The sequence below is a fragment of the Eschrichtius robustus genome, chromosome 10, assembly GCF_028021215.1.
Source record: "Eschrichtius robustus isolate mEscRob2 chromosome 10, mEscRob2.pri, whole genome shotgun sequence".
Lineage (NCBI taxonomy): Eukaryota > Metazoa > Chordata > Mammalia > Artiodactyla > Eschrichtiidae > Eschrichtius > Eschrichtius robustus.
Genome location: NC_090833.1, coordinates 81277690 through 81290883, shown reverse-complemented (window position 1 = coordinate 81290883; position 13194 = coordinate 81277690). Strand labels below are relative to the sequence as shown.

The following is a 13194-nucleotide window of genomic DNA, read 5'->3' as shown; positions in this document are numbered from 1 at the left end:
CATTCATTTAGTAGGCAACAATAATTGTTTATCAAAGAGGCAGCCTAGGGAGAGGAAAGCATAACAGCTAATCTCTCTGGGCCTCAGATCCTCCTTTTTACAATAAGGATAATGTTTCCTTGCCTGCCAGGAAGCTGAAGGAGAAGAGCTCACAAGTCATTTCCCAGATCCATGACCTACTTCACAATTTCCCCTAGAGCAGAGCCCGGTATCAGAAATGTTGAGAAGCACTGTGGTTTTGTCCTTCACCCCAAAGACATTTGATCCTACTTTAAGAAGCCAACAGGTGTAGCCATTCTGTCCCTGCAAAAGGCCATACTGAACTATCTTTGGCCCAGAACAAGGCCCAAGCTGCTGGGAGATTAGTGTTTGGCTGGCGGAATGTCAGGGAAGGTCTGGGCTGAACAGGTTATTAAGCCCCCTACCTCCCCTGCCTGTGTGCTATGGGAGGTGCACTTTCTTCCACAGCCAGGCTGGGAATTTTCCTCATCCTCGTCAGAGCAGATTTCTCCTGGCGACTACCAAGTGCATGTTCTTGGAAGCTCAATAGGAAAGTTTTGCCTAAGTTTACTCAGGAACTGAAAATTGACAGGCAAGTGAGTGCTGAGTGAAAATATTCTTTCTTTAGCGAGCACAGCTGCCCACCCTCAAGTTGGCAGAACTGGCGCCATATCAGCAGAAGGTCTGAGGGGGTGGCCTCCTCATCTAAAATATCCACCCCTCCACCTGTCATTCCACCATTAGATCTTAATTCCTCAGCGTCTCTAAGGAGGCTTTTCTGCTTCTAGAAACCCAATTGACATTCCAATTCCTCTGGAAAGTGAATTTTAGCTGGGATGAGTAATAGGAAGAAATAAATTCCTTAGCTTAGCATCAAGATACTATACAATCAGATGCTACTGACCTCTATAATTTTATCATCCACTACACTGATCCCCAAAGAACTCCCCCTTTAGCCAAACTGGTCTTTGAGCCTACCTTGCATTTATTTCCCCCTCTGCCTGCTGTTCACACAATTTCCCCTGCCTGGAATATTTGGCAACCCACCTTCCCCTAGTCTGTCTCTCTTCCTTTTCTTTTTCTTCCTTCTTTGTTTTTAATGGCTGCGTCAGGTCTTAGTTGAGGCATGCTGGATCTTTCGTTGTGGCTCACAGGCTTCTCTCTAGTTGTGGCGTGCTGGTTTTCTCTCTCTAGTTGTGGCGAGCAGGCTCCAGAGTGCATGGGCTCTGTAGTTTGCAGCACGTGGGCTCTCTCATTGAAGTGCGCAAGCTCAGTAGTTGTGGCGCGTGGGCTCCATTGCCCCACAGCATGTGGGATCTTAGTTCCCCGACCAGGGATTGAACCCGTGTCCCCTGCATTGGAAAGCGGATTCTTTACCACTGGACCACCAGGGAAGTCTCTCTCTTCCTCTTCTCAGTAGACATTTATTTATCACCTACTACAGTGAAGCACTGTATCAGGTTTTTTGTTTTTAATTGTTCACAGAGCCCAGAGCAAAGCTAGGCACATAGTGGGCATACAATAAACCCAAGGTCAAACTTGCCTTGTATTCTTTCCATCTCTAGAATCTGCTGAGTTATAATTTGGACACGCAGGCGGGTATGTATTGATTTCTGCATCTCCCTTGTAAGCAAAACGTAGAAGTGAAGGGCTCCCCTTGTGGCACAATGGTTAAGAATCCGCCTGCCAATGCAGGGGACACAGGTTCGAGCCCTGGTCCGGGAAGATCCCACATGCCACGGAGCAACTAAGCCTGTGCGCCACAACTACTGAGCCTGTGCTCTAGAGCCTGCAAGCCACAACTACTGAAGCCCGTGTGCAACAACTACTGAAGCCTGCGCTCCTAGACCCTGTGCTCTGCAACAAGAGAAGCCACCACAATGAGAAGTCCTCGCACCGCAACGAAGAGTAGCCCCCGCTTGCTGCAACTAGAGAAAGCCCTCACACAGCAATGAGACCCAACACAGCCAATAAATAAATAAATAAATAAAATCTATTTTAAAAAATGTGAAAAACAGAATTTTAAAAGATAACCATTGAAAGTATCACTCTTCATTTTAAAAATATTGAGTATGCTTGCTATGAGCTAGAAATTCAGACATGAAAAGACATGCTCCCTTGTCTCTAGAAACTTACAGTCTCATGGGGAGAGGCAGACAAAAATACTAATGATTTTGGAGAAAATAAAGCACTATGTTTGGAGTTAGGGAGACCTGGGTTTTAATCCTGACTCTGCAACTTGTTAGCAGTATGTTTTGAATTAACTCTTTCTGAGGGGTGATGATGATGATGATGATGGTACTTCAGAGTTGCTGTGGAAAAGTAAAGTAATTTCTATAAAACATCTTGCACTGGGCCTGGCACTTCACATGGGCTCAATAAATATTAGTTTTCCTTCTTTTCTCTTTAAACCACAAGTATTTACTGAGTCACTCCTCTGAGTCTCATGAGGGCTAGACCATGAGGGAATTTAGAACAAGTACCAGATGCGATTTTCTGCTAATTTATAGTCTGTTAGAGTAGCAAGACCCACACATATGAAGAGTTAATAATACTGTGAGACTGGATTAAGGAGGGCTGGGATTCCCTGGAGAGGTGGGCCTGGAGAGGAGGTGAGATCTACCTTGTGGAAGTGTAGGTATTGGGCGGATAGTGAAGGTAGGGAGTCATGAAGGTCTTGGGATGCAGGAGTGGAGGGGCTCCAATGGGTAGGAGAGAGAAATAAAGTGGAGCAGGTAGTACGAACTGGACTGTGGAACGCTTTGAGAAAAAGTCAGAGTTATTTTATGCTTATTTTCAAAGTACCATGTTGATTTTTGAACAGAGGAGTGGTGTGTTTTAAAAATATAATTTCTCTATACATTTAAAATGTACTTAATCTATAAAGGATGGATATACAATTATCTTTGAAGGAAACATTTATGCATTAAGTGAGGTCTCTGACCTTGAGGACCAATGAAGCTTGGGTACAAGGTGTGTGTGGGGTGTCCTGTTCTTTTTTTTTATTATTTTTTATTCTAACAGGGTGTCCTGTTCTTCATCAGACAGTAACGGTCCTAGGTCTTTCTACTTCCCCAACTATGCAATTACCAGAATGAAAACAAATCTCTTCCAAGGGGAAGGAAGGCAATTCTTTGCCAGTCCATATTCTTCCTGCTTAGTAGTGCTCTAACATCCCATGTGTACTAGTTTGTTAGGACTGCTCTAGGACAGTACCATAGACTAGGTGATTTAAACAACAGGACTCTATTTTCTCACAGTTCAGGAGAAGTCCAAGATCAAGATGTTGGCAGCATTGTTTTTTGTTTTTGTTTTTTTCCTGAGACTTCTCCCCTTGGTTTACAGATGGCTATCTTCTCCCTTTATCTTCACATGGTCTTTCCTCTCTCACTAATGTTCTTATAAGGACCTAAGTCATATTGGATTACTGCTCACCCCAGTGACCTCATTTAACCTTAATTACCTCTTTAAAGACCCTGTCTCCAAATACAGTCACATTCTGTAATACTACTAGTGGTTAGGACTTCAGCATATGAATTTGAAGGAGACATAATTCAGCCTATAATACCACCCTAGAAATTCAGTCTTCTCTTGTTATTATATTCATATTTATATATCTTGGATTCCTCTCTTAAAGCATACAGCGTTCAATATCCCAGCTCTAAATGCTTTGTTTAAACTTTTTTTTTTTTTTTTTTGGCTGCGCTGTGCGGCATGAGGGATCTTAGTTCTTAGTTTTCTTAGTTCCCCGACCAGGGATCGAACCCGCACCCCTTGCAGTGGAAGCGTGGAGTCTTAACCACTGGACTGCCAGGGAAGTCCCTGTTTAAACATTTTTTAAGTCATAAAAGACTTGTGTATTAAAGGCAATTTGAAAATACAGAAGTGAAAATGAGAAAGTGTTACCTACAATCCCATTATCTAAACATGGTCCATATTAATATTCTTTTGATGTATTTTTATAGCTTTTCCTATGCACAGTGTTCTTACATAGTTACATTCACTCAGCAGATTTGGTTTTGGCTTTTTATACCTAGCAGTATATAGCAAGCATTTCCCCATATCCTGGCATGTTCTTTGTAAATGTTATTTATAAAGGCTGCATAGTGTGGGATCTAGTAAGAATGCCATAATTTACTTAACCATTCCTCTACAGTCAGACGTGGAAGATGCTTCCAATTTTTTGCTGTTATAAATAAAGCTGTGAGAAATGTTTTTTTCGGCATAACAGTTTTCCATATTTAAAATTATTTCCTTAGGGCAGAGTACCAGAATTGCTTTGGATGAAGGAGTTTTAATATATTATAACTTTTTGCTTTCCAAAAGGTTTTATGCCAACATATATTTCTATTAGGCAAATAAGAGAGTGCCTCTTTTATGAAACACTGATTAGCATTAAGTAACACCATTATTTTCACTCCTTATTAATTTGGTAGGCAAAATGCATATTATTGTTATAACTTTCAACTTAAAAAATTGTGAGACAAACATCTTCCCATATGTTTGTTGATGGGCTCTATTCCCTCTTTAGGAATTGTTGGTATGCTTTGTCCTCTTATCTAAAGAAATTTCAGGGTTCTCAATTTGTATGAGCTTTTTTTTAAAAAAAATATTTACCTATTACTTAATTTATTTGGTTGCACTGAGTCTTAGTTGTGGCAGGCAGGTGCCTTAGTCACGGCTCCAGGGCTCCTTAGTTGCGGCACGTGGGCTCCTTAGTTGTGGCATGCGAACTCTTAGTTGTGGCATGCATGTGGGATCTAGTTCCCTGACCAGGGATTGAACCCAGGCCCCCTGCATTGGGAGTGCGGAGTCTTATCCACTGCACCACCAGGGAAGTCCCTGTATGAGGTTTTTTAATGGTAAAAATATTAGACATTCAAAAATTTGTTTCCTCCATCTATTGTTTATCTTTTTTTTTAATGTTACATAAAGAAGTTTTCTATTTAAGAGTTGTTTTATCTGTTTATTGCTTCCTTTCTGCCTCTCCATGCCTTGAATATTTGTTTCCTTCAAGCGTTTCTATTTTACTTATTTATTTAAATTAAATTTTTAAAAATTATTTATTTTATTTTGGCTACACCGGGTCTTCATTGTGGTGCACGGGCTTCTCTAGTTGCAGTGTGCAGGCTCTCTAGTTGTGGCGTGTGGGCTTAGTTGCCCCACGGCATGTGGGATTTTAGTTTCCCAACCAGGGATCGAACCCATGTCCCCTGCATTGGAAGGCGGATTCTCAACCACTGGACTACCAGGGAAGTCCCAAGGTTTGCTATTTTAAAAAAATGACAATTCTTGTTCAGTAAATCAGGCTGGTTTTTTGCTAAACCAAGCTGAGTGGCGGCCTGGTTTAGTGGAAAGAGCAGGCTTTGAAGTCATAGTTTAGAATACTGGGTCTGCTATTTAAGGTGTCCTCTCCTCTCTGTTCTGTAAAATCTTCATATCTACCTTGAATATTTGTAATTGGGATAAAAATAAGATGGACATATATAGCACTGTGCCTGACAGACAATAAATATTTACCCCCTTATCTTTAAACCATTTTGGTACAGAGAGTGCAGTGTGGCTCTAAATCTTTCCCCCAGATTGGTAATAAATTGTCTCACTACTTACTTTTTTTTTAAAATATTTATTTATTTATTTGGCTGCGCCGGGTCTCAGTTGCCCCAGGCAGGATCTTCGTTGCAGCACGCAGGATTATTTGTTGTTTTTTTTTAATTGCGGCACGCAGACTTCTTAGTTGTGGCATGCATGCAGAATCTAGTTCCCCGACCAGGGATCGAACCCAGGCCCCTTGAATTGGAGCTCGGAGTCTTATCCACTGGACCACAAAGGAAGTCCCATCCCACTACTTACCTTTTTTTCTTTTTATTTATTTATTTAGTTTTGGCTGTGTTGGGTCTTCATTGCTGCGCGTGGGCTTTCTCTAGTTGCGGCGAACGGGGGCTACTCTTCGTTGTGGTGCGCAGGCTTCTCACTGCGGTGGCTTCTCTTGTTGCGGAGCACAGGCTCTAGGCGCGTGGGCTTCAGTAGTTGTGGCACGCAGGTGCAGTAGTTGTGGCTCATGGGCTCTAGAGCACAGGCTCAGTAGTTGTGGCGCACGGGTTTAGTTGCTCTGCGGCATGTGGGATCTTCCCGGACCAGGGATCGAACCCGTGTCCCCTGCATTGGCAGGTGGATTCTTAACCACTGTGCCACCAGGGAAGCCCCCTCACTACTTACTTGTAACTACTGTCTGCTGAGACATGATCTGTCTCTTAGAAGTAGACAACAAGCAAGCTCCTTTCACAGTGGTGGCTGTTTGTAGAAGTCTAGCTTAGACTCCTTAATTAACTTTTTTCTGTCCCTCTGGGTCTTTTTAGGAAGTTTTTTCCTGCTACCTTAATGCTAGGAAGAGTATATATTGAAACTGGGATATCTCAGTTTGCCCCCAGTATTTTAGGCATAACAACTTTGAGAGTTATGATGAACTATTTTGTTATGCTAAATTAGTCTCTGTCTCTCCTACTTTAGTCTGGACTCTGGTCCGTACAGATGATACATGACATTCTATATTGAGGCCCATGTATTTTCAGCCACTAAAGGCAAGTCTGTTTGAACAAAAGAAAAAATTAACCTGGCAGAAAATTAACAATATTACTGGATCTTAGTATTAGCTAATATTTGTTAAGCACTTACAGCATGCCAGACAATGTTCTAAGTATTTGCTTGTATTAATTCAGTTTTTTCAACCTGCAGATCTAGATGTATTCGTGGGTCAAGAATTCAGTTTAGGACATCCCTGGTGGCACAGTGGTTAAGAATCCACCTGCCAATGCAGGGGACACAGGTTCGATCCCTGGTCTGGGAAGATCCCACATGCTGTGGAGCAACTAAGCCTATGTGCCACAACTACTGAGCCTGCGCTCTACAGCCTGTGAGCCACAACTACTGAGCCTGCGTGCCACAACTACTGAAGCCCACACACCTAGAGCTCGTGCTCCACAACAAGAGAAGCCACCGCAATGAGAAGTCCGCACACCGCAACAAAGAGTAGCCCCCTCTCACCACAACTAGAGAAAGCCTGCGTGCAACAACAAAGACCCAATGCAGCCAAAAATAAATAAATAATTAAAAAAAAAAAGAATTCAGTTTAGTCGATTGTGACCAGCCTTTTTAAAAAAATTATCTTGAAATAATTTTTTTTTTTTTTAATTTTATTTATTTTTGGCTGCATTGGGTCTTCATTGCTGTGCACGGGCGTTCTCTAGTTGCGGCGAGCGGGGGCTGCTCTTCATTGCGGTGCGCGGGCTTCTCACTGTGGTGGCTTCTCTTGTTGCAGAGCACAGGCTCTAGGCATGCGGGCTTCAGTAGTTGTGGCACAAGGGCTCAGTAGTTGTGGCTCACGGGCTTAGTTGCTCTGCGGCATGTGGGATCTTCCCAGACCAGGGCTTGAACCCGTGTCCCCTGCATTGGCAGGCAGATTCTTAACCACTGCACCATGAGGGAAGCCCTATCTTGAAATAATTTAAGCCTTAAAGAAGAGCTGCAAAGATAGAAAAGAGAGTTTCTGTATACCTTTCATCTAGCTTCTTTGAATGTTAACATTTTCTGTAATCCTGGTAAGAAATGAACAAAACCTTTAAGCTACAGACTTTATTCAGATGTCCCCACTTTTTCCATTAATTTCCCTTTTCTATCCCAGAATCCAGACCAGGATCCCACATTGCATTTAGTTGTCATTAGTCTCTTCTGATCTGCATCAATTTATCAGTTTTTGCATGTTCTTTATAACTTTGACCCACTTGTATAGTACTGGTCAGGTATTTTGTATAATGTTCTTCAGTTTGGGTTTGTCTGCTATTTTCTTACAATAACACTCAGGTGATAGATTTTGGGGAAGAATACCACAGAGATGTGCCCTTCACATTGCCTCATATCAGGGTGTACATGATATCAACATGATTTTAAAATTTTTTATTTTTTAATTAAAATTTCATTTTTAATTTAATTTTAATTTTTCTATTTTTATTTCTATTTTTTCAACATGACTTCTTACTGTGCTGGTAACCTTGGCCACCTGGTTAAGGTGGTGTCTGTCAAGTCTCTACATTGTAAAATTATTATTTTTCCCATTCCATTCTTTTTTTTTTTTTTAAACGTATTTATTTATTTATTTACTTTTGGCTGCCTTGGGTCTTCGTTGTTGCGCGCAGTCTTTCTCTAGCTGCGGCGAGAGGGGTCTACTCTTCCTTGCGGTGAACGTGCTTCTTCTCATTGCGTGGCTTCTTTTGTTGTGGAACACGGGCTCTAGGCATGCGTGTTTCAGTAGTTGTGGCACGTGTGCTCGGTAGTTGTGGCTCGTGGGCTCTAGAGTGCAGGCTCAGTAGTTGTGGTGCACGGGTTTAGTTGTTCCGCGGCACGTGGGATCTTCCCGAACCAGGGATCGAACCTGTGTTCCCTGCACTGGCAGGTGGATTCTTAACCACTGTCCCACCAAGGAAGTCCCTGGTCTCTCTTTTCTTAAAGTTAATCTTTAATTAAAACACCAGTACTACTCCGTGTAGAAAATTAAAACATTATAGATTTCACTAGCACCCTCAATCACAAACCCTCTTTCCGACTTCTCAGATACAGCTGTTATCAGGTTTATATACATCCTTTTGGAAGTGTTTTCTTATGCTCTTTTCATTAAGTCTTTGCTTCTCAAGGGTGATTTTCATCTTAGACTCTCCCACACCTTTCTGTACGGCAGGAATACAAAAAGGAGAAAGACTGAATTGACCAGACAAAATCCTAGCTCACTGTCAAAAGAGAGATAAGATACATCTACACATGAATGGTCATGATAATAAATTGTTTGTTAAAGGCACAGCCTGAGCGTTCTTTGATCAATGCAGATGAATAACAAAGGCTTCCCCTGAACTGAGCAGGACATTAAGGTTCCAAGTGTTTTTCATCAAGTAATTTAATCTGCAACTAGTCTATTATTGAAACTAGCAAGTTAGTAATTAGCATAGTGCCCTACACAAAGATCACTATATGCTAACTCCCTTCTCATCTTTACTTAGACCTGTTGTGCCCAAAGGATGCATACAGGGTGTGAAAATAATTACTAATACTTACTGAGGGTTTATTCTGTGCCAAAGTGGTAGTTCACGTAATCTCATTTAATTTCACAAGCAGGTGAAGTGGTGTTATCACAAAGAAAAGCTCGAATTGAGGTAAGGTCTGGTGGACTCCGAAGTCTGTGTGTCTAACCAGTCTCGGATACGGCCTTTGAGGATCAAATAGGCCAGTAAATGAGAAAATACTTTAAACTTTAAAATACTATGCTACAATTATAAACCATTATCTTCTTCTTTATGCCTAATTCCTGGAGTTAAAACAGGTGAGGTCATTTTGCAAGGCGGGTTATTCATTGTTTGGAGATAGAAAACCTGGTTTGGGTCTCTTCAGCCAGGAAACCGAATGCTTTCCCTACGCTTAAAACCGGGACAATCCCTGCCTCAAAGGGTTGATTCTATGATTTAATAAAATTGGTTGTATAAACGACCGACAACGAGTGGGCTTTCAATAAATGTTAGTGTTTTCAGGCAGAAGGGGCTTGGGGATGCAGAATTCGAGCCCACATTCAACAGGACCGAAGCTGCGAGGCTCCTCCCGCCCCGTGGAGATGCTGCTTGAAGCCAGGTGGGTGCCGCGGCAACCTTTGCGAGCCGTTGGCATTTTCCCGCGCAGCAGGGCGGGGCGGAGCGTGAGCCCGGCAACGTGGTAGCGGAACCCCACGCCCCCGCCGGGACTACATCTCCCAGTAGGAACCACGCTCAGCCACCTGGCGGTGTCCCAGGTTATTAGTCTCAGATGCTAACCCTGTCCTCTTTCCGTCTCGGCCTTCCCTCGGTCCGAGGTCACAGGCGCACCATCTACGAACCCGGGAGGGGAAGGATGTGGTGGTGGGTGCCTTTGCTGTGCAGCAGGTTGGGAGTCGTGGCCCCCTCGCACAACGTTTGGGAGGCTAGGGTCGTCTTGAGTGGTTGGACCATATCACGTGACGAGGGGAAAGCGGCCGCAGGGGAGTGACCTGGGGTGCCTTGAGAGGTCATCACAGAGCGACAACGCTGCTCTTGTGGGCATCCTGGATGCGGTGGGTAGTAAGTCCCTGATAACTCCGAGTACGAGAAATTCCGTTAAATCTCCCTTATTGGCTCCATCCGCTTACCTCCCCGCACCTCGGAGCTGTTGGCCTCGCCCAGTGGGCGTCGGGGGCGGCTAAAGGAAGCGACGCGCTCTGTGGGCGGGCTGATGAGCCGCCGCAGCGAGCCAAGTGCAGCGGCTCCTCCTTCGCGCGTGACGTGGAGGTCACGTGACGGGCCGGACCGCCTCTGCCGCCGCCGCTTTGTAAGAGGCACATTGGCAGGTAACGAGCGGCGGCGGCGGCGGCGGCGGGTCCCGAGTCCAGCGAGAGCAGCAGCGGTAATTGGCACCCTCTCTCTCTCCTTTCCCGTTCCAGGTCGCTGAGTGCTGCAGCTTGCGCTTCGTAGTCCTGGGTTCAGCTCTTCTTTCCTCCAGACCCCTTCATACTGCCCCAGCGCCCACCGTGAGATCTGGCCGAGCTTCCCTCGCCGGCTTCGTGCGTCCTCAGTTTGCCCAGGCCTGGGTGCTGTCCTTCCTCTCCCCCGCGGGTTGTCCTGTGCTCCTTCCTGCCTACCCGGATCCTTGGCGGCCCGGCTCCACCCAGCCCCAGGGGGCGCCTACCCCTCCCCCCCCGTCGGGTTTGTGCCCTGGAGAGTGTGGTTTTTCTCTCCCACCGTTGTCCCTCCCTGCCTGTCCCCTCGCGCTCCCGCGCCACGCTGTCGCTGACCACCTTTCCGCTTTCACGCCTGTCGCTAGTCCTGGGACTGGACATCTCAGAGCCCAACTTCTGCACACTCTAGCCTTTCCCGGCTAGCCGGAGGCATAGTTCAGTTCTATTTCTCCTCATTCTGGAAGGCTTTGGTGTCAGACACTTGGGACTCAGTTTTCCTTCTCAGTCCTAGTTTCTGTAGTCTGGCTGTGTCACAGTTCTTTAGTGTAGGTTTGAGAGGGGCTTTGTAATTAAATCGCTCTCTTTTATAACATTATTCCAAATGTTATTCTTTAATTGGTGCATTGCATCTCAGTTTTCTTTGCCGTTGAATCGCTTTCCCACTCTGCTTTCCCACCTTTTCCCCTGGATTTTCAATCTAATTAGTTGTCCAGGCATTTCAGGTGCCATCACTAGTCTCACCACTCTGGTCTTCGTTTATCCTTGTTCTCTCTAGGAGTTGATTCCATCATTATTCCTGTTATTTCTTGTTTGACATAGTCCTGTAGTTTACTTCCACCTCTGTTGGATATTGTTTCTACTTGTATCCGAGGTGTCTCTACCATTATTTAGGCTTACTATCTTCTGCTCTTCTGTGCCCTAACAATTGAGAGCTGAGGTCTCCATAAGATATCCAAAGATCATCTTTTATTTGAAGGGCATATAATTCACTTTTTGGGTGAACCCAGTTATTTTATATTTTCTCTTCGATTATGATAGTAATTTTTTAAACCAAGGGGTATGTCAGTAGTTAGTGTGTTCCTCACTTTTCACCATGAATTGTACATTCATAATTTTTAGTGTCAGTTTGTCTAACAGAAGTGGAAGGAAGGTGAACATAATACCTAAGCGCTCCTACATCCTAGGGATTGGGTGACTCGGGTGGTGTCTGTCTCAGGAAAGGGAATGAGTTCCACTCTGGAGATGGTAGGGTCGTCCAGTGCACCAGCGTCTCTTACCTACCTGCAGAGCCCCTTGGTTAGGGCTACCCTCCCATTGCTGTGGAGCCTTCACTTATCATTAGGCAGAAGTGATTAGTTTTCCCCACATTACGTTTCTGCTCGCTTGCAATGTGTTCCTCCTGATTTTTCCTCCTTAAGGCTAGTTCACATGTGTGGTGAGATTTATCCCCCGCCCCTGTCCTCTTGCTTCCCACAGCTCTGATTTTCTCCGCCTGCTTCCTTGTAGTTTCTGACCTTAGATAATTAAAATGATTGAGAGAAGGGAGGTTTTTGTTGTGACTGAAATACGAGTGGAAGTGGTGCCATGGGAATGAGGCCATGGGGAAGGGTTGTGGTAGTTGCCCCTCCTGCCTATTTCCTGCTGCTCTGGTTTCCTCTGGCCTCTCTCTTTAAATGTGGGCTGGACCAGCAGTAGTCACATGGAGCTGCCTTTAGAACCAGGCTGGAACAACAGTAACACGTCTGCTTCCCTTTCCTCGTAACTGGTGCAGCCTGTGCAGTGCTCACCAGGAGTGTCTCTTGGTATTAGCCTGAGTGACTTTTATTGTTTGGTGAGAAATGGTAGGAGAACATGGAGGAGAATGGGTTTATTTCAGTATCTGTGTTTTGATGGGAACTGGTTGCTCTGTCTACTCCCTTGAGTATAAACTACACATAGGGAGTATAAACCAGTCTTGAAGGTTTGAACTGGTCTGAAGTGAAGCCTTTACTTTTGAAGTGTTGATTCCTCAGTCCTTTTTTTTTCTTTTTTTTTCTTTTCTTTTTTTAATGACAACTTAACTGTTAAGATTTTGTTGTTGTTATAAGACACTTTTTTGGGGGGGGTAAGTGTATTATAAAGGATTAATGCCTGCTCAAAAGAAATGGTCTGCATGAATTCACAGACTGTGAAGTTCCTTTGCTGTTAAACAAATCTATCTTGTGAGGCAACCGGTAAGTCAGCAATTACCAGTTAGCTCTTGGTTGTTAATTTGAGTATATGGAGTGTCCTTTAAAAGCTAAATAGTGTGGCACTGGTGGTGTTGACTGGTGAGATGGTGGATCTCTGATAGAGCTCAAAAGCAGCTGTTTTCTCTTTTTTTCCCCCAAAAGGAGAGTGGAGATATAACTTGAAGTAAGGCAAAGACAGGAAATATCACTTTGGAAGCCTGTGGTAGGTTTTGAAATATTTTTGACCCAACTATCAAATAAGTATTTAGGGATGGAGTCCTTTTTTTCTTTTTTAAGTCCAAAGACCAAATTAGTTGGGTTTGTTTTGACAATTATAATGCAAACTATGTATGCTGAAATTTCCTATTCTTTTTTTTTTTTAAATTTTTTTAATTTTTTGACCATGTCACGCAGCATGTGGGATCTTAGTTCCCACACCAGGGATCAAACCTGCGCCCCCTGCAGTGGAAGCGCAGAGTC

The 13194-nt window shown here is 44.0% G+C and overlaps 1 protein-coding gene across 3 annotated transcripts in view; it reads left to right on the top strand.

Annotated features, from left to right (window-relative positions):
- Window positions 1-10360: 10360 nt before the first annotated feature.
- The window catches only part of UBAP2 (ubiquitin associated protein 2), a 125210-nt gene continuing 122376 nt past the window's right edge, over window positions 10361-13194 (top strand). For all 3 annotated transcript variants that reach the window (XM_068552317.1, XM_068552316.1, XM_068552315.1), the window contains exon 1: window positions 10361-10452. The gene's annotated coding sequence lies outside the window, so the exon portion shown is untranslated. The remainder of the gene's footprint in view (window positions 10453-13194) is intronic.